This window comes from Anolis carolinensis, chromosome 3, assembly GCF_035594765.1.
Source record: "Anolis carolinensis isolate JA03-04 chromosome 3, rAnoCar3.1.pri, whole genome shotgun sequence".
NCBI lineage: Eukaryota > Metazoa > Chordata > Lepidosauria > Squamata > Dactyloidae > Anolis > Anolis carolinensis.
The window spans coordinates 249446252-249467757 of record NC_085843.1 but is presented as its reverse complement, the minus strand read 5'-3'; positions in this window follow the sequence as shown (position 1 = coordinate 249467757).

Sequence of the window (21506 nt, the reverse complement as noted above, 5' to 3'; positions counted from 1 at the left end):
AAAAATGCAATCGACCTTCATATTCTGGGTTCTTTTCCAAAAGTGGTGGCACCAGTTCTATCATTAGGCAAAGTGAAGCAGCCATCTAAGTAGCAGCTTTGGGGAGACATTAAAAGTATCTAAATGCTAGTTGGTGGTGGTGCTGGTGGCAGCAGCAATACCGGGCAAATATTTCTCATTTAAAATACCTGGGACCAGGAATGCTTTACATTTCAGTTTGGGTGGGAGGGGAGATAGGTATAATATACCTTGACTTGGGTTGGGATGCTCTTTGTTGCTTTCTGCCTCAAGCTGAGGCATATCCATAGATCTGCAGGAAACACTCAAATAGGTAGAACAGATCAGTAGTTAAATGCACAGAGAAAAGGAAAAGGAGCAATGCATGCTATTGAGATACACAAAGAACATACATAATTGGGAGGAGCATGTATATGAAAACAGGATTTTCTACTTCTCCACAGTCGGTTTTATCCTCAGGCTCTGGCAGATCTTTGTGTAGAAACCTGTCTGTATGTAAAAAGGGGCTCTGAACTGAAGCCATTTCTATAATCCAGTCAGCACTTTTTGACATCAGCTCAGGTTCAGCTTCCAGAGTCAAGAGAGTTCTCTGAAATGCAGCCATTACATACAAAGGAAGGCAGATTTTGAAGTGGGTTGAGCATATTCATGTTTTAGGGGGATGTCTGTCCCTGTCTGTACCTGCATCTCCATCCCCATCTCCATCTGCATCTTCATCTCTATCTTCATCTTTCTCTCTCTAAAGATAATTCTAAAATGTTGTTGAGCTTCATATATTAAACCCACTACAACCCCATACAAATACACACATACACAAACATATTATACAGGATATTCCAGAAACACCCACGAATACCAAAATGTGTTGATACTCTGGTTTCCCTTCAGATTGTATACATCTTTCACCTTTTACAAAATATGTGAATGCTTAAGTCCCGTTACAATGTTGTTGTAAATGACTTTGATTTTATACAGCAAATACGAAAATATTTCCTTTTCGCTGTGGATGGTTGAATCTGTGAATTCATGGATATGGAAGACTAACTAATCTTTTTGTCTATCTGTCTTCTAATATCTATCTATCATCTATATATTTTTATGAGGACAGTGAGTATGATGTTATGGTTTGGATATTGATGTATAACTTTAGAGTCCAGAGTTTGATTCCTTACTTGGCCATGGAAACTCAAGGTGACCATGGACTAGTCACACAGTCTCAGGCTCAGTTCACCTTATAATAGTCCTAAATCAGAAATTACTTAAACACACACAATACATCCATTTCCACTACAAAATGATGATAACATGCTTGAGAAGAGTAGCCAACGGGATGGCTTTCTGAAGCTGATCCGAGGGGGACCTCTTTCCTTTCTAATACTTTAATGACTAACCAATTTATCATGGCATCAGATTTTCAGGGAAAGGAACACAGGGATAGCTGGGGTGAGCATAAAGATATGCATTGCGGTGATACTTTTATTAGATATCAATAGGCCATGATAAATGTGCCAGCCTTTGAAAGATGCAGTGAGGCCCTCTGTTGATTTTTTGCTCAAAACTGGTAACTACCTTTGGGGTAGTTTCTGTGAAAAGTGTCACATATATCCATAGTGCAAACATCATTGTCATAATCACAAATAAAAATGTGGCATCTATAGCTCATCTGGTATAGATTGAAACCTTGGGCAAATTTATTTTCCTTTATTTACTTCCTTAAAGGCTACCTTTCTTCCAGCATGGGGCCCCAAATGGCTCATAACATGTTAAAACAAAGTATAATCTAAAATTGTGGATGAAAAATTTGTTTATAAACAAATAATCTATAATTACTTAATTAGAGTTAAAACAATGAAAGCATAATTGTGAGAATAAAGGTCCAGGACATACACATACATAATTATTCAAAGCTTTTGGATGTCCTATAGACACCAATGGGATGGAGCTTATTCCCATCAGGTAATAAAAATCTATTTTAGGTAATCATTCAGATTCATAGAGTCATGTTAATCATGCCTCAGACTTTAGACTGTGTTTTGGTTTTTCTTTCTGCCTTTTTTCTTTGAACAGCAGGCACTCAGGTTGCACCACCTTGGAATAGCAGTCTCTAAACAAATAAACAAACCACCAAACCTGTTTGTTATCTGGCATCAGGATGAAGCTCTTGCTTCAGACAAACAGCACCATTGGGCATTAGAACCTATTTATAGCATCTCCTGGATAATGTGTCCTGGATCAGACTATAAATTCCATTTCTGCTCTGTCACAACCATAAAAAATGAGATCCTTATTTCAACAGGCACAAATTTTGCTTCTTCAGGAGGGGTTTAAATCTATAGCTACTTGCTGGTGACAAGGCAGTAGTTTGTCCATTCACAGTGTGGACAGAGATTGGGCCTGATCCAGTTGTTCAGGAAGCTGCAGAATAAATCCCAAATTGTGAAGTAATGTCTTGATGCAGTAGTTGGGGAGGGGGGGTGCATCCAGCCTGTGTCTCATGTAGACTCATGGCAGCAACTGAGTGGTGAACCCACATCATTTTGGCTGCGTAGACATGGCCTTAAGTCATGCTTAGAGCAAAACCCCTGGAATCAATGCTTAAGTGAAATACAACATGAACAGGAATCCAATGATGCTTATGCTCGAAATGTCTTTTTCTCAGTTAGGCTCAAAGGTAATACAGGTATCTATTGCAACTTGTTCACATTATATTGACTATAGTAGGTCTACCCTCAAGCATGATTAAAGTTGTATGCAATCCTATCGTTGCTATTATGTATATTCACATGAGGGGACTGCCTGAATTCCTCTATCCAAGCCTAGATAGAAAGTGCTGCAATTCAGAACTACTTGAAACTACTTGACCTAAAGGTTGCTTAAAGGTGGGTGAGTATATTCCTATTTATCATCAGGTCAACAAAATAAAAAAGCCTTCTTCCTTTGCATGTTTCAACTTCAGATGGCCAGTGAAAGCTTTTTCAATTATTTGAATAGAATTGGTATAAATATGAATATATACCCTGATGAAATAAAGGGGTTCTCTGGATTTCAAGGACTATATTATGATTATGACAACTGCTATTATTATTTACTAAGGGAAAAATATGAGATTTTTAAAATATTTTATTATGGTGTACCTTCAAGTCATTTCTGATGTCTAGCAATCTTGTCACATGGTTTCTTGTTAAAATTTGTTCAGCAGGGGTTTGCCATTGCTTTCCTTTGTCTCAAATTATGTTCATGAATACTCCACTTTAAGGTTTCCTCATTGGCTTCACAGTTGGAAAACTGAAATGGGAAACCTTGTCCCTAGTTTGTGTGTGTGTGCGTGCTATCCTAGCACCTACTTTTCAGATTAATCTGATCTGTTTATTTTAATCTGTTTGCTTCCTGTAGTTCTGTACTGCAGTTCTTCTGGGGTCATATATTTAAATTCTCAGTAATGACTCTATTTTTCTCTATTTTAGTGTATGCATTGTTTTTTAGCAGTTATCAATTTCCACTTGTATTTGTATCACTGTCAATGTACTTTGCCCTTTTAGACATTACATATTTACATATTTATATACTTATAAGCAATATGGTTCACACATAAAGAATCAGCTGAAACTTAACAAAAATATTTAAACATAAATATCATATTAAAATAGTGCAGCCCATGCTAAATGTATTTTAATAAATAAATAAATAAAGCACACACCTTCCAGCTCCCACATTAAGAGCTTGCTTAAACATTAAACAGAGAAAGGCAAGTGGAGAATGTCAGATGAGTGTTTGCACCTGCTTTTGGAAGGCTGAGCTTGTTGGAGTTGCTGTTGGAAGGGTATGGCAAGACAGAACTGGAGACAGGATTAGAGTTTGGATTAAAATAGAAGTTGTGTTTTGAATTTTTCTGCCCCAGGTCTAAGTCAACATGCAAAAAGGGAAATGTCTAGATGCAGTCTTTCCATTATTGGCTTCCTCCCATGTTCAGAAAGACATCTGAAGAGAAGGCAAGAGTTTCCTGTTCCTGTGAAGGTTTTCCATGTGAGTAAGAATCCTATGCTTCTACATGAGCAACAACATCTCTTCTTCTCATCTACCAATTTCTTCAACAGGAAAGCAAAAATGGAGGGAGACAGGGATAAGCACTTCTCTCTTTAATTTCTAACCCAAACAGGCAAGTAAAGTCTTGAACCACACAAAAGTACCATAATTTGTATTGAGTGCTCCTTATGGATTTGGTTGGTTTTACTTGAGATGATCAGAGATCCTTTTCAACTGAAAGACAGAATAAACATATACAAACAACCAATTTTTCCTTTTGACATGTATCTGTGTGTTTCAGGAGTGTTCGGCTTGTGATTTTCTTTTAAAAAATGTCAAGCACATCAGAAAAAAAAACTGCTATCTTCGGAGATATTTTTGGGTGACATACTTTTCTTACTAAGACATATCACACGACTCTACAAATAGCACAAGTACCATTGACCAACTTATGGTGTCAGTTCTTAGTGTTGGTAGGTTTCTTTGTCTATTAAAATAGTTGTACTCCCCCTTTCTTGTTTTCAAAATTCCTGTCCCATATATTTCATCTAGATGATTTACTCATTTGATTACTGAGTTCACAAAGCCCTGTTCTTAGTGCTGCTCACACCATATGTTTGCCATTATATTTGGTAACTAGAACAGAGATCATAGTAAGAATCCAGGCTAAGAAAGGCAGACCACATGACACAATTCTATACAAATTTACAAAGAAGGAAATATCACTTCGTTCAGTGAATTTACTCTGAGGCAGGCATGCACAGATCTAGGCTTTGCCATCTGAAACACAAAGTGTAAGCTCAATTGAACAAAGGACCATTTTGCTCTGTATATCTCAGAGAAATAAATGATGTATTAATATACCTTTCCTTGATTTCAAGGCCCCTAATAGGTTCTCAGGAAAGCCCTATGAAATTAATGAAATTCTCATAAGTTGCCAGGTAGCTTGAAAACAGACCTTTCTTAATGGGTCCCTAGCTTTCTTTAGATCAGGGGCAGGCAATGTCTCCTAGTCTAAGGACCATTTTTGCCAATCGACAGCCTTTGGAATATGTTGCGAAATTTCAAAATTCCTACTATTCTGATCATCTCAAACTTAAAAAGTGCTTCAGGTGGAAATGCCCTTAATAGCGATTAAGTGGCAGATTGCTATCTACCATCAAAGTAGCAATTTTACAGCATTTTCTTTTGCTGGAGAGGGATTTAGATTATGCTTATTGTAAATTGTGCAATAACTTCATCATTCTGTATTAAAGTAGGTATGACATGTGATTCCATATGGTACCTAGGCAAGGCCTAGAGTAGGAATGAGATGCATGTATTTCCCAAAATGTGTCACTTAAAGTTCATGCCAAAGTAGAAATTCCTTTGAAACAAAGATATCTAGCTTTGCAGTGGAAATTTGCTGATAAAATCATGGGTCCAACAGGAACTGGGAAGTGAAAGTGGTCTCTTTGTCATCAAAGGGACCCATTGCTGGTATAAAGACAAGCAATATAGCAATCTTGATGGTGTCAAGCAGACCTTGATCTGGACAGTTCCTGGATCAGAGTCTGCTTGAGAATCGTGTTTTGATTATCTTTCATTCTGTCATACAAAAAGAACACACACACACACACACATATATAATTTAAAGCTGTGCCAGTATCTCCTGAGCTTCTTTCCAAGTTGTTCTGATCTTTTTCTATAGTCTATATAAACTATTGATCCAAGTGACTAGCAAATATCCTAGCCCACCCCAAATCACCAATATGTCAGGAAACTGGTATCGTATTTGTGCCCATTGCTGGGACTTTTAAAAGAATCCTGGAAAATCCTGTAGACTGGCAGTTAATGGATTACGGACAAGCAGTAGTCCAGAGACTGCCACTTTGAGTAGCACTGTTATAGGATACCTTTGGGCAGCATTTTTGTTCCTGCAGTCATTAGCTTTTCAGCTGCTTTCAAACAGAAATGCTCCCCTGATAGTGGCATTATGCCAAGGAAACTCTTGACACAAACATGATGGAGAAGAAGAAGAAGTTTCATTACACTTAAGGGAAGAGGGTAAGATATCAAAATAGACAGATGGTTAAGAACAGAAAACCAGCTATTCATCAATTGCTGGGAGGTGTTAACTTCAAGTAACTACCTAATCAATTAAAATGCTCCCAGGCTGTGCAAGCCCAAGGAAGGTTCTATAAACCTAGCAAATTGGGGCCCTTGTTTCTGATTGTAAACTGATGGTTTCTGATTGTTTTGTCTGATCAAAGTACATTGCTAAGGACTGTTTCTTGGGTGAGAAACTTAGTAGACATGTGGGACATCCAAGGGGATACTTCTCAATAGCCATTTTGGGCTGGATGTGTATGTGGGCGTTTCCTGGGGGCACTGTCTTTTTGTGAAAAAACAGTGTCTGAAAAAGCCAAAAGCCACCCACCCCTTCACCCACCTTATTCAACTTGAATAACAAAGGAAAATCTTGTGTTTTTCTCCATCCCTTCCCTAGGTTGCTTCCAATCTAAAAGTAGCACAAGGTATTTGGAAATGCAAGCACATAAGATGGTTTTTACTGAAGGTGTTATTAGACCATTGGCCAAACCCCCCCAAATGTTTTGGAGAAAAGAGACAAACATATGTTAGGTAGATATGGCTGAGAGTCGGAGAAACGTAAGTTTGAAGGGTTAAATAAAAATGGACCAAATCACTGATTTACATCTCCCATATCTGGCCTAATTCCAAACTTAATGTCTAATATTTTCCTATAACAAATCAAACCAAATTAACTAGAGTGTAAAAAAGAAATGTCAACATTAGAATCAGAATTGGTGCAATTTATTTCAATGGGACATGTTTAAAAGATCATTTCAAACTGACATCCTGGTCAAGGTTGAGGCATGATTTTTGTTGTTATTGTGTTCCATCTAATGTAGGAGCCCCCACTGGCAGAGTGGGTTAAACCCTTGTGCTGGCAGGACTTTTGACTTGAGGTTTGGGTTGCTGACTGGAAGGTTGCCGGTTTGAATCCCACCTGGGGAGAGTGTGGATGAGTTCCCTCTATCAGCTCCAGCTCCATGCGGGGACATGACAGAAGCCTCCCACAAGGATGGTAAAAACATCAAAACATCCGGGCATCCCCTGGACAGCATCTTTGCAGACAGCCAATTCTCTCACATCAGAAGCAACATGCAGTTTCTCAAGTTGCTCCTGACACACACACACACAAAAAAAACATCTGATATATTACAACCCTAAGCCAACTCTCTCACATAGTTTTCTTGGCAAGATTTATTCAGTGGAGGTTTGCTGTTGTTTTCCTCTGAGGCTGAGTGTATGACTTGCCCAAAATCATCCAATGGGTGAGCATGGATGAGTGGGAATGTGGACCCTTGTCTCCTGGGGTCCTAGTCCAACTCTCAAACCACTGTACTATATGGTTCTCATAATTCTAGACACAGATATACCCAGGACTGTACTTTTAACTGCACTGAAAAACCATGGCTTAGTAGTTGAGGACATCATGATTCTGTATGATTCTGCCATAAGAAATTCTCATAAGGGTTGCTATATTAATCCATTACAGCCTCAAATCTGAATCTCAACAGGCATGCTCATATCTTGCACATGCAAGGCTGGATCATGGCATTTCTCAGTTGATGAGGGACAAAATTAAATTAATGCAAAAACGTCCCATATTATCCCATTCCATGACATTTTCCCACTAAACATTAATAAGTAATTTTCAAGGATAAGTTGTTCTATGTCAATTCTTTGTTAGAGAAAGCTAGTCCCAGAAAACTTCTATGATGTGTGCAAATTTTTATTTTTCCATATAGAAACGAATTCACTGCACTCTCTAGTTGTAGCTAACCATCTATTTTTAAAAAAATGAAAAACCACCCTTTTAACATTGTGGTGTGAGCTATTATGAGATGTATTCAAAGTGTGTGGGGAATGGTTTCAAGAATTTTGAACCAGGATGATAAAATAAAGGCTTATGTGGCTTGTCCAGCGGTGCTAATGTTTCGGAAGTGATTTGTTCCAATAAGTATGGAATCTTTTCCGATAAACAGATACAGAAGTATAGGACCAGGCAGCTGAAAATAGAACATATTGTTCTTGTCATGAGTATTTTTTAAAAGTAAATAATGGAATGACTGCAACAGAAGAACAAATAAAATGAAACTGTTGTTGAAGATTTTCATGGCCAGAATCACCATGCTGTGAATTTTTTGGGATGTATGGCCATGTTCCAGAAGCATTCTCTCCTGACGTTTCACCTGCATCTATGGCAGGCATGCTCAGAGGTTGTGAGGTCTGTTGGAAACTATATATCTATATAACTTTATATATCTGTGGAATAATGTCCAGGGTGAGAGAAAGACTAAGCAGACAAGAGTTCTTTCTCCCACCCTAGACATTCCACAGATATATGAACCTCAATTGCCTAGTTTCCAACAGACCTCACAACTTATGAGGATGCCTGCCATAGATGCAGGTGAAATGCCAGGAGATAATGCTTCTGGAACTTGGCCATACATCCCGGAAAACTCACAGCAACCCGGAAATTGTTGTAACTTTCCTTGACATATCCCAAAGTATTAATTAGGCTTATATATCAGGTACATGTATTTTGGAAGCAATCCTAAAAGAAAAACTCATGGGAATAATACATTATTGATGGCCTGCAAATGTTTCAAGTTACAAGTGCAACTGTCCACAAAAAGGGCACTCGCCGCTTTCACACTACACAATGATTTAAATGTAGATTTCCCCCCTATTAAAACAAGTGACCACTCACTTTGCAAATGTATAACTTTGTACAGGAAGTTTCCAATGTGATAGAGCAGATTTGTTAAGCTATATGAAATTATAAAACAGAAAGACCAGAGCAATTTTAATTAAGTGTTGGGAATACTGAGATATAAATTGGCCAAATCATTTCCCTGCTCCCACATTAATCCAACACATTTGGTAGATACTTAACTGTATTTGACAATTGCTTTTTATCTGCATGAACCACTTTCTGATTCTTTTATCTAAACTGCCACTTATCTTCTTCTGCAAAAATGCACAGGTTCACTGTCATTATAGCCTTATCTTTAAATCACTGCTACTGGGTGTTCCATCAGGAAGGGGAGAACACACAGAGATCAAGGAAAACACAGTTCCATGCCCATTTTTAACCCACAGTTGAAAGTAAGCCCAAAGAAATTAAACATCACAATTGATACGATTGTCTTTTAAAAAGACTTTGCACCACACCACAATCATGCATTATTAAAAACAAAACCTGATAGAACAAAATCCACATTCATGCTGAATGCAACAATAAATTAATCAAATGACTGCTAATTGGTGTGAATAGTTTTTCTTAATATGGCCCTGATAACTCCCTATTTCTCCATAGTGTCCTTGTCCAGAATTACGTTAAAGTGGGGCTTAATGGTAGAGCAGATAACCTTTTGCAACAGCCTGATTGTCTGCTCCAGAAACATTCCACATATATGTTAGTATCAGATTTCAAACTTTCAGGAATGTTTTATCCTAACTCAATGTCAAAACAGGTCATTCTAAAAGTCTGTCACTGGAAAACAAACTTCTTTTTTCATTGTTACTTTCATGTTTCAAATTGTTTTTAAATATTGTGGGCATCTTACTTCCAAGTTAATGTTGACCCTTTCTCTTCTGTGTCACAGCAGTCGTGTTAATATAGATAATGGATTCATGCCGAGTTGAGAACCATCAATATATCTCTTTAATAGCTCAACTTCACTAGTATCCTTTTCTCTGGTTCTGTGATCAGTCTTATACATAGCCTCTGTAAACCCATCTTTTTGCACCATTCCATGCAGAGTTTTTTTTTAATTAAATGTGATTGTGCAATTTCAGCATTAGCAAATCAAACAGATCTGCAAAGAATACACACACACACACACACATATATATAAGAAAAACCTTGGGAATAACTAAGGAGAGAGGGGAGAATTGATAAATCCCACCCGCTGTCATATGATACTACTGGATGGCACATTGCATTAATATAAGTGATAGGAATGTAAGGGGGTTAGATAACTATTCACAGGTTTTATCAATTAGTTAAAGGGGACAGGAGAATCATGGGGGAGGTAAAAAAGTTGCAGGATGCATACGGTGTCGTGGGGTAGCTACCATTACCAAAGGTGATGGTCTACCTGCAATGTCAGTTAATCTACCTTGTGTGATAAAAGTCCCTAGTGCCATGGGTCTGTTACTGTTCCATATGCAGCCATTCTCAGTAAACCCCCTCCTGGAACTTTTGCCATGATCACTAATGTCCCCTCACACATATTTAAACACCCAGGCTATGTATCAAGCAATAGAAGTCAGTTCTATCAGTGATCAAAGTGCAGCAGAATTATGCTTCCAGCCTCCTCCCATGAGTGATCTCCCGTGTGACAATCAGAAGTTGTGCACCATCACAATTCCTCATTCCATTACAGATGGCTGTCACCAGCATAAGAGAACTTGGTTGCTTGGTGTGGTTGCGGTATGTAAAAGTGTGTTTGGAGAATAGGGATGGGAGGTAGCTGTAATGTGTTCATAATTAATTCTGTGATGTAGAAATTTGGTAAGCAACAACACCACCAGCAGAATCCCTTCACCACACTGCCAAGCTTCAGATAAACTGGCTAAACTATTTTCTGATTATAAGCCATAAAAACGACGTCCTTACAATTACTTGTTATAATGGCAGAATGAGATTCATCCGAATTTACTTTTCATGTACAACATTTGACAGATTTCATGGTGTGTTTGTTTGTAATTATCATAGAAAACATGCAGTTCTGACAAGTTCACTCAGCAAGATCTCCTGTCTGAACAGGGGGGAGTGGGAAGTAAAAGGTATGTTGTTGAATATGATTATTAATATTAATGAATATTGTTAATGTATCATTATTTAATGAATATTATTTTAATGTGAAACTAAAATCAACATTATTATACAGTGCCATAAACATCAGCAGTGCAACAATCCTGCTAAGGACTAAAAGGAAAAGAAATGAATCACGGCTGGATTGGTATGCTGTATAAAAATCCCAACTCTCCAGATAGTTCACTTCCAGTGTAACTACCTGCCTTGTTGTATAGAGCAATGGTTCTCAACCTGGGGGTCCCCAGATGTTTTTGGCTTTCAACTCCCACAAATCCTAACAGCTGGCAAACTGGCTGGGATTTCTGGGAGTTGTTGGCCAAAAACATCTGGGGATTCCTGGTTGAGAACCACTGGAATAAAGGCAATAATATAAATAATATAAATAATATAAATAATATAAATAATATAAAGGCAATAATAATAAAGGCAGTACTATTACCAGAAACAAGTCCAAGGCATTTTGTTTCCTGAAGCAAAGGGCAAGATAGCTCCTGGACCTGTTTCACATACTAAAGCAAACTGGATCAACAACTGTATCCTGCCTTAACAATAGCAAGGTCCTATCTACCTTTTACCATTAATTTTGAAGAATATCTGAAAGAGGTTAAGTGAGAGTGGTTTGCTCAAGGTTGTGTATAATATAGCTCTTACAGAAGGAAGCTCAACTCACTTCAATGACATTCTTGAGTTATGTATAGGAGAAATACAGCCCTAACAAATCATAACCTACAACATTTCACATAGGAAAACTGGGACTTGGTTGGCCAAACAGCATCAGGGTATAGCCAAGACGATAATTAATATTTTTAAATACATTTTTATTAAAGATTTCCAAAAAAGATAAGAAAAGAAAAAAGAGAAAAAGAGAAAAAAAGTTATATGGTGGCTTCTAATCCTCTTCATCGTGAAGTATAGTCCTTTAAAGCTTTATTTCATATATCTATTCTTCCTCGAGATTGACATGGGTTCCTTAGGGTTAATGCCTTTTATTTTTCTTCCTGCTTTAAAGTAATACTCTCAATTCTTCCTGTTTCATAAAGTTCATCAATAAAGTCCAGTCTGTTTCCTTTTCCAGTTTATTTTGACCTATAGCTAATTTGTATGTCAGTCTGTCCATGCTCATTATTTCTATCATCTTTGTCAGCCATTCCTTAGTGGAAGGTATTTCATTTGTCCTCCAATGTCTTGCGTAGACAATTCTTGTCACAGTTGTCAAATAATTGAACAAGGTATCTTTATTTCTCTCTAATTTTATATCGATGATGCTTAAAATAAAATATTCTGATTTCAATTGTAAATATATCTGTAAGATCTTATGAATTTTACCATTAATCTCTCGCCAGTATTTTTTTGCCCTGTTGCAGCCCCACCACATATGAAAGAAGGTACCAATTTCTGTGTTACATTTCCAACATTTTGCATTCATGTTCTTGTTACATTTTGCTAATTTACTTGGAGTGATATACCATTGGTACATCATTTTATAAGTTTTCTCTTATATCATACTCATAAGTATATTTCGATTTGGTATTCCACATCTCCCACTGAGATAATAAATATTAATAAGGAAAAACATACAAGCTGGAAGAATCAGCACCAGTTTGTGTTTGCCTCTCTACTGGATTCTTTTTGCCTGAGTCTACTAGGAACTGCAGGGTCTTGAAAGTAATGATCACTGAGGCTTAAATACACTAATGTTATCCAATCCTATTTGATCCTGGAAGTTAAGCAGGGTCAGTCATGCTTAGTACTTAGATGGGAGATTGTCCACGAATATGAGATGCAGCAGTCTATATTTCAGAGGAAGGAACTGGCAAAATATCTCTCAGCATTTCTTTCTAAGAAAACTCTGTGAAAATTCAATTTTGGAGGATGCCATAAATTAATGGCAGCTGAAGGTGAAAACCGACAGCTTCCTATTTCACAGCTTGGCTGCAACATAGAGAAATGCCTAATATAAATACATTTTTTAAAAGTAGTTAAACTATGTATCTGTACTTGTGAATAAGGCACACAAAATCTAGTAGGCTTTACTTAGGAATATGTTGCATTTAGGGGGAACACAATATAGGGATACATGGAAGGTCATCCCATTGGTACTTACTGCCTACATTTTTACTTGTCAGAAGACAAAGAACATTTCCTCATGTAATTTCATATGAGAACCAAAGATTTCATTCTGCATATTTCATGGTGATGGTGAATTTATAGGTCTCTTCTTTCAGAAAAGAAACAGCAGCAGGACCTTGAGGAGGATATTTCACACTAATGTTAAAATATGCTATAGGCACCTACCTTTTAACCCCCTTTAGCCCAACTCTGTTCAAAGGAACTATCACTTCTTCATTGAGTATTTTATAGACACTCAAAGTGTTGCTGCCAGCTGCTAGTATTTAATTAAAAAATGTGTGTGTGTGTGTGTGTGTGTGAAACTTCCACACGCTGATGAATTCATACTTAAAGGCAGGTAATTCTGAAAGAATATGCTCTGTATATTGGATTGTGTCTCTTTTAAAAGTTGTATTATAAAACAGACCTTCCTCTTGCTGTAGCAAAGCCCCCACAGAGCTGGAGAAATAATGATTTCATTTGCATATTCACAAAAAACAGTGAAGGGCCTGAGATGTCCATTGATCAAACGCAGTGCTCAGACACTATATTGCTTCTTTGTTTTACATTTGTGTTTCATCTGAGCAGTTTTGAGATTTGGAGGGAAAGGCCCGCTAGAAGCTTTAGAGCTGTTTGGAAAATACTACCCACCATTTTCTGCAATCATGTGCCTTCCGAAATGAGGTAGGAAAAAGGCCTTTTTGAGCCAAAGAATAAATTAAGCTGTTTCAAGGATGCTTTCAAAGAAGATCTAGGGGGAATGACTTATTTGCTTGTTGCAGCAAGGGGAAAAAAACCCACCTCTTCACATCCCCATCCTTGTGCCACAGTTAAGACAGAGGTGTGTGTTCTTTATTTTTTCTTATCCTGTGATCTTTTAAAATTAAACAATTTGCATGTTTTAAAGCAAAGAAAAACCAAAGTCAGTAAATTGGTTAGAACTGCAAGGTCTGCTTTATTGGTAGACAAGCCATGGCAAGGCAACAATGTAAAATTCTTCTCTAGTGTGAAAAGTGTTACCAGAACTAAGAAAATTAATAATATCTCAAATGAAGCCCCATCTACAATCCCATATAGTGTTTGGAACTGCATTATATGGTCTGTGCAGACTCATATAATGCAGTTTAACTGCACTGAACTGCATTACATGAGTCTACACTGATCATATAGTGCAGTTTCAAACTGCATTATATGGCAGTATAGACAGGGCCCGAGTTGCAAATGTTCCCAATGTTAACAATCAAGTCCTATAACTCACATCTTAGAATAGGGAAGACATAATAATTATTATGCAAGCAATCAATAAAAAGGGATATTGCAAGGATTAATTGTTCTCAAGCCCAACACTATCTACAAACAAACAAGAAACATAGCTAGAGATTTATCTTCCTTAATTAAAATTCAACTTGACAAAGATGATTTCTCGAAGAAAGTCTTGACAGGAGAGGTATCCTTACCAGTTTTGCTAATTAGTATTTTGATAGAAAAAATGCTGTATTTGCTTTTTAACCCCCTGCCTTTGTCAAGCGATGTCCACGTCTAAACTCATTCCAGTGATTATAGTCTCTTTGGTGGCAGAAAGGCAAGAGACAACTGTTGGTTCTGGTGTAAGTGGGATCTTGAACCAGTGCCTGAAATTTAATCTGAAATTTAATGGAACTATCCCAGGTACTGAACATTATTCTCCAAATATTATTATTGTATTATTTTTTCATATAGCGGATCTTTGGTATTTGCTGTAGTTTAGTTCGAGGCTCCCCCCTTCCCGTTGATATGGAAATTCATGGATTTGCATGTCCCATGATATATAATGACATTGCAGAATTGTGTCCCTTCTAAACAATGGCAAAATCAAGATTTTCAAGTCATTGCTGGTAGTATTCATGGATACAGAATCTGTGGATACAGAAGGCCATCTGTATTTCAAATGCAAACACAGAGCATCCTTTGACCATGTGAGGACACTTTCATGATATTATATGTTATGCCCATGTTTGGTCGTGCAATATGCAGGTTTATGAGGAGATCCCAGCTTGAAGACTCTCTCAAAGTTTTTATGCCTCCATGACTACAAAGAGGATTTGCAGCAACAATTCTTTGTTTATCTATCTCACTATGATATATAGTACAGTTAGCAACATAGGACAAGTGCCCTATGTGGATATACTCATATATTTAGATATTCATAGGCTTGAAAGAAAAAGTTCCATTTCTCACACACATACAGATAGAGGAGATAGGCATATATTGGCTCCTTTTGGACTATAGTTCCCACAATCCCCAGCCATCTGATTTGAATGAATTTTTGTCAGATTTTTTGGCTGGGTCTTGGAACTTTGGTGGTCTCCACAAAATTTTCAACACAGAATTTTTTAAAACTGGATCTCAATGTGGATGGCAGCTGCATCCCTGGAACCCCAGGGATGCAGGTTAATATGAAATGAATGTCCTTAGCTGAAACCAATAACAACAGTTTTCTCTCAGTGTGGTGCACATTTATTGTGTTTGCATATGAAGAATTATTCCTACCAGGACCAAACCAAAACCAGCTGAACTTTGGGAGATACTCATTTTAAAGGACCTGCAATAGTTGACAATATTGACTTTGGAGCTGAACAAGGTACTTTATGAATGTTGATTCTGTAGCAAAAGCATAAAGCCATAAAAGAAAAGAAAAAAAGACAAAGAAAATAATGTGTTCAAGGGCAATATTTTTCACAGTTCTTGAATCTTGAGGCGCACAGCCTTTTTGTATTGTTACTAAAATGTATATGTATGTATATAAAGGTAAAGGTTTTCTGCTGACATTAAGTACAGTCGTGTCCGACTCTGGTGTTCATCTCCATTTCTAAGCTGAAGAGCCGGCGTTGTCCGTAGATCCCTCCAAGGTCATGTGGCCAGCATGACTGCATGGAGCACTGTTATCGTCCCTGCATGTTTTTGAACTGCTAGGTTGGCAGATGCTGGGTCTAATAGCTGGAGCTCACCCCGCTCCCCGGATTCGCAACCTTTCGGTCAGCAAGTTCAGCAGCTCAGCGGTTTAACCCACTGTGCCACTGGGGGCATCGTGTGTGTGTGTGTGTGTGTATGTATACACAGAGTAAGGTAAAGGTAAAGGTTTCCCCTGACGTTAAGTCCAGTCGTGTCCGACTCTGGGGATTGGTGCTCATCTCCATTTCTAAGCTGAAGAGCCGGCGTTGTCCGTAGATGCCTCCAAAGTCAGGTGGTTGGCATAACTGCATGGAATGCCGTTACCGTATGTTTTGGTGCTAAATTCCTAAATACAGTAATTACTACATAACGTAACAGTATATTGAACTTCTTTTTCTGTTGATTTGTTGTAAAACATGTTTTGGTTCTTAATTTGTTCAGTCATAATGTAATTTGATGTTTAATAGGCTTTTCCTTAATCCTTCCTTATTATCCAACATTTTCTCTTATCCAACGTTCTGCCAGTCTGTTTATGTTGGATAAGTGAGAGACTACTGTATATGCATGTGCGTGTGTGTGTGTGTGTGTGTGTGTGTGTGTGTGGTGTGGGAGTGTGGCAGTCTCTGTCCTGACTTTTTCCACCCGGATCTAAAGCACACAAGAAAAAAATACTAAAATAAAACAGACCTTTCAGCAAAACATGTGAAATGAGCTGGTGCCACATCTCAACTTCTTAAGTTGCTGTTCAAAGTTTCATCTGGAAAGCTTTTTAGTACCTATTCTGACTGGACGAAGCAAACCACGAACCTTGCTTGAGTGCCACCTGTGTCCCTTTAACCACTTGGGCAAACCACAGTTACAGAATCTAATCATGTCAGATAAACTGTTGGTCTCATTGACCCATCTGTCTTGTAGTCCCATATGTATTCTTTTGTTTCAAGTCCTGCCCAGTTAGTTGACATCAGCCATATGGATCTGTCCCTTGGCAAGAGAATCAACACAGTCAACCGGACACTGTTTTACAAAGGGGAAAAATACTGTAAGGGATGATAGAGAAAGTGGAAGAAGAATCTGCTATATTTTGGCAGAAATGTTATCTAGGAAGTAGAGTTCCTAGAATTCCCCTGATTAGTGTGGAGGAGGCTGTCATTTTTGGACCCCCCACATTTGGTTGAAAAGTGTCCTTTCTTAAGTAGGACAAACAAATGAAGACGTGGAACATCTGAAGTGATAGATGTCAGCTTTCACACATTCGGTAAGAGTTTCACAGGTTTGAAACACATAAGGGTTGTGAATTCTTGTCTCACTTCAAAAACCACCCCAAAGGAAGTAAACATTTTAGAGTGTTTAACGGGGGTGTGCTCCTGTCTTTTTTATTTTGGTCTTCCTAACTTGGTCATGATTGATTGATTTGTGCCTATATTTATTAGGTATGCAAATCCTCAACTATTTTGTCTTTGCTTGGAGGGACAAATAATTATGGCCATTTCTTCTCTCTAAGGAAGAACATAACTCATTCTTTACAGTATTCTCCCCACTTTTGAATGTGATGTGGAGAAATTATATGATGGCATGGAACCCATTGTTTTTGCAGCTTTACTGTACAGGAAATGACATTTTCTAAGCAAGAAACAGTGTTTTCTGGCCAGCAATTTTATTTTTCCTGAGAAGGAAACATTGTTTTAGTGCATAGAAAACACAACACGTACAACAGTTGGAGAATAATTCCTCTGCCTTACTTTAGGACATCCAAATATGGGAGAGAATGGTGCAAAATTCTATTCTTTGCATAATATTCTTTGGATATTATTTGCATTGCTGTGAGTTTTCTGGGCTGTATGGCCATGTTCCAGAAGCATTCTCTCCTGATGTTTCACCAATATCTATGGCAGGCTTCCTCAGAGGTTGTGAGGTATATTGGAAACTGAGCAAGTGAGGTTTATATATCTGTGGGAAGTTCAGGTTTGGAGAAAGAACTCTTGTCCGTTGGAGGCAAGTGTGAATGTTGCAACTAATCACCTTGATTAGCACTGAAAAGCCTTGCAGCTTCAAGGCCTGGCTGATACCTGCCTTGGACAGTAAAAAAAGAACCACACTCTGTAAACAGGAAAGTTCTGGACATAAAACAATCAGGGTCAGCTAACACCTCCCAAAAAAGATTCCCCCAGGCAGGAATCAACCAAGTCTTGAAGCTGCAAGACTTTCCAATGCTAATCAAGGTGATTAATTGCAACATTCAAACTTCCCTCAAGGAGACAAGAGTTTCTTCTCCCACCCTGGACCTTCCACCGATATATAAACCTCTTTTGCCCAGTTTCCAATATACCACACAACCTCTGAGGATGCTTGCCATAGATGTGGGTGAAACATCAGGAGAGAATGCTTCTGGAACATGGCCATACAGCCTGGAAAACTCACAGCAACCCAGTGATTCCGGCCATGAAAGCCTTTGACAACACAATGAGGACAGTTTTTCCATCCCCAATACTTATGCACACATATTATACATACAATTTAGCTCATTTACTCATTATTTGTATCTATATCTACTCAGAAACGACTCCTATTTTATCTGATGGGATTTGCTCGCTTGCTTTGGTTTCCTGCCTTACAGAATCTGATGAATTAATCAAGCCTTGAAAAAAAAAAGAGAGGAAAAAAATAAACCCCCAAACCAGAAAGCTGCGAGTTAGTGAAGTATCGCAGTGTACTTCCTCTCTGGAGGCACAGGAGATCTAAAGGGAAAAAAAATCAGGCTGAAGGCGCTTGCCAAAAGATGTGATTTATGCAGCTCTCGGATACTAGGTGATAGCAAGGGAGAGAGAGAGCGACGGCGGCGGCGGAGGAGGCTGAGGGGATGGGAAAAGACTTCAGAGCAACACTTATTTTGCTTTTTTTTAAAAAAAGAAAAGAAATGCGGCTTGTCACATTGACGTCTTTGTCCGCTCTTTGCGTTAGGCGGCGCGGCCGGCCACGAGGTGGCGCTGTTGCTTAAGGCTGGGCAGCGCGGCTCCGCGCCTGGGAAGGAAACGCGCGGCTGGGATTTTCCTCCGCTCTTCCTTCACTGCTTCTTCTTTCTTCAATGGGGGAGAAAAGGGGGGTCGTCGATCTTGAAGACGACTGAAAGGAAAGGGGGGCACCATTGCTGCTCCGGATTAATTGTGGCCACAATGTCCTGCCCGCCGCAATGGGCTCCTAGCAGGAAGTGTAAGATGGCCAAAGAGGACGACTCCAGTTCTCTCGGTTTCACACCGCTTGGAAAGTGCGGAGGAAGAGCCATTGCTTTGGGTTGTTTTCTTTTTTTGGAGGGAGAGGGAGAAGAAGCCTTTATTCCTCCACCTTAAGCCGTTGCAACTGGGAGAGGGTAGTCATCTTGCCCAGAAAGACAACAACCCTTACCTATATATTTTGGATTTACGCTCTCTCTCTCTCTCCCTCTCTAAAATCTTTGATCTGTATTCTACTCCCCAGGCAAAGGAAGCCAGGGAGGATGTTCTTAGGACCACTTTGCCCCCTATTTTCACTTCCCCCTCCTTTGTTTCTCACCAGGGATTCCCATTTCTTCAGATCCTGGCTATAACACCCTTAGTCTACTCTCTCTGGGTTGCTGTGAGTTTTTTGGGCTGCATGGCCATGTACCAGAAGCATTCTCTCCTGACGTTTTGCCCAACCCTATGGCAGGCATCCTCAGAGGTTGTGAGGTCTGTTGGAAACTAGACAATTGGGGTTTATGTATCTGTGGAAGGTCCAGGGTGGGAGAAAGAACTCTTGCCTGTTGAAGTGTGAATGCTGCAATTAATTAGCAATAAAAAGCCTTGCAGCTTCAAGGCCTGGCTGATTCCTACCTGGGAGGAATCCATCGTTGTGAGGTGTTAACTGGCCCTGATTATTTCATGTCTGGAAATCTCGCAATAAAGGTTTTCCCCAAGCAGGAATCAACCAGGCCTTGAAGCTGCAAGGCAATTGCAGCATTCACGCTCGCCTCCAACAGACAAGAGTTCTTTCTCCCACCCTGGACCTTCTATAGATACATAACCCCCCCTTCTCTCTCACACACACACATAATTTTTTTAATCTGTATTTTCCCCTGAGGCAAAGGAAGCCAGGGAGGATGTTCTTAGGACCACTTTGCCCCTTATTTTCCCTTCGTCCTCCTTTGTTGCTCACAAGGGACTCCCGTTTCTTCACATCCCAAGTCTGCGCTCTCTCTCTACATATCTATCCATCCATCCAATGGTAACCAAAATGACCTGGATTTCCTCGCCTGATCAGGTGGGTGGGAAGAACGTCTTCTGCAGGGCTTTTTTTTTTTTTAAAGGAGCGATAGCAAATCGAGAAGGTGCAGAAGCGGGGAACTGCGTTCTTGCGAGTTTTCCGGGCTGTCTGGCCATGTTCCAGAATCATTCTCTCCTGGCGTTTCGCCAACCTCTATGGCAGGCATCCTCAGAGGTTGTGAGATCTCTTAGAAACTAGGCAAGTGGGGTTTATATATCTGTGGAAGGTCCAGGGTGGTAGAAAGAACTCTTGTCTGCTGGAGGCAAGCGTGAATGTTGCCATTAATCACCTTGATCAGCATTGAAAGCCTTGCAGCTTCAAGGCGTGGCTGATTCCTGCCTGGAGGGATTCTTTTGTTGGAAGGTGTTTCAGGACCCTCAATTCCAAGGCCTGGCTGATTCCTGTCGATTTTTTTTGAAAAAAAAACTGTAAGGTCAGCACAGTAAATAAAAAACAACACTTTGAAAACAAGGGAATTCCAAACATGAAACAATCAGGGCAGCTAACACCTCCCGACAAAGGATTCCCCCAGGCAGGAAGAAGCCAGGCTTTGAAGCTGCAAGGCTTTTCAATACTAATGCAACATTCACACCTACCTCCAACAGGCAAGAGTTCTTTCTCCCACCCTGGACCTTCCACAGATATATACACCCCACTTGCCTAGTTTCCAACCTCACAACCTCTGAGGGTGCTTGCCACAGATTGCCTACTTGAATCTCTGGAACACAGCCATACAGTCTGGAAAATGCACAACAACCCACCCACTTGCATAGTTTTTGCAACAGACCTTACAACCTCTGAGGATGCCTGCCATAGATGCGGGCTAAACGTCAGGAGAGAATGCTTCTGGAACATGGCCATACAGCCTGGAAAACTCACAGCAACCCAGAAAGGAGGTCCCTTTCTACCTTTCTCTCTATTCTCCCTCTATAGATGCTATATGTGTGTGCGTGTGTGTGTGTTGTTTGATCTGTATTTTCCCCCGAGGCAAAGGAAGCCAGGGAGGATGTTCTTAGGACCACTTTGCCCCGCATTTTTCCTTCGTCCTCCTTTGTTTCTCACCAGGGACTCCCATTTCTTCAGATCCTGGCTATAGCACCCTAAGTTTGATCTCTCTCTCTATATATATATATCCAATGGTAACCAAAAATGATATGGATTTCATCATCATCTTCTTCTTCATCATCATCAGCACCACCACCTTTGCTACTCGGTTTCGAGTTAGACTCAGGATGTATCTAGTTCCATGTTTAGA